We start from the raw sequence: 1,399 nt of genomic DNA, 5'->3' as shown, positions 1-1,399 counted from the left end.
AATAAATAATAATAATAATAATAACAATAATAATGATAATGATGGCATTTATTAAGTGCTTACTATGTGCAAAGAACTGTTCTAAGCACTGGGGAGGTTACAAGGTGATCAGATTGCCCCACGTGGGGCTCACAGTCTTCATCCCCATTTTACAGCTGAGGTAACTGAGGCCCAGAGGAGTGAAGTGACTTGCCCCAAATCACACAGCTGACAAGTGGTGGAGCAGGGATTGGAACCCATGACCTCTGACTCCAAAGCCCAGGCTTTTTCCACTGAGCCACTCTGCTTCTCAAGAATAATGGTATTTATTAAGCGCTTACTATGTGCCAAGCACTGTTCTAAGCACTGGGGGAGGGGGGGATGCAAGGCAGTCAGATTGTCCCAGGTGGGACTCACAGTCTTCATCCCCATTTTACAGCTGAGGTAACTGAGGCCCAGAGAAGTGAAGTGACACCCAAAGTCACACAGCAGACAAGTGGCAGAGCCGGGATTAGAACCCCGACCTCTGACTCCCAAGGCTGGGCTCTTTCCACTGAGCCATGCTGCTTCTCATTCTCCAAGCATAACCTAGTCAGTATTTTAATAGCGTCATATGGATTCCTGTTGATTTACATTAAGACACCAGTTGTTTGTGCTAAGAGCCATTCATTCTAACGAAGGATCTAACCTTAATCCAGGAGATGCCGCCCATCCTATTTCCCAAGAAACTGGATTTAAAATTGTTAGAGGGCAGCAGGGAGAATGCCAGCATATATTAATTTATATTCATGTCTGTCTCCCTTAGACTGTGAGCTTATTGTGGGCAGGAATGTGTCTGTTGTTATATTGTACTCTGCCAAGTGCTTAGTAAAGTGCTTTGCACACAGTAAGCGTGACATAAATATGATTGAATGAATGAATGAATGAATACGATAAAGCTGGAAGCAGTGCAAAGACATCAGGAGGAAACAGGTGAACAAATAACTGAAAATACAAATGACTACATAAATAAAATTGTACATGTGCACATGAGTGTTCCCAGGATGGGCAATCAATGATGATTAATTAATGATCAAGTAATTAATGATTAATTAAGTAATCAATAAACTAATCAATTAATGATATATATTGAACATTTACTGTACTAAGCAGTTGGGAGAGTTGGTAGACCCATTCACTGTCTGCATGGGTAGGGACTGTCTCTATCTGTGGCCAAATTGTACTTTCCAAATGCTTAGTACAGTGCTCTGCACACAGTAAATGCTCAATAAATACGATTGAATAAATTTAGCTAGCCTGCCCTAGAGGAAAAAGCACAGGATTGGGAGACAGGTGGCCTGGAATCCAATCCCAGCTCTGCTACTTGGCTGCTGTGTGACCTTGGGCAAGTGACCTTGACTTCTCTGGGCCTCTTCCTCTC

This window comes from Tachyglossus aculeatus, chromosome 22 (assembly GCF_015852505.1).
Source record: "Tachyglossus aculeatus isolate mTacAcu1 chromosome 22, mTacAcu1.pri, whole genome shotgun sequence".
Lineage (NCBI taxonomy): Eukaryota > Metazoa > Chordata > Mammalia > Monotremata > Tachyglossidae > Tachyglossus > Tachyglossus aculeatus.
This window is presented reverse-complemented; position numbering follows the sequence as displayed.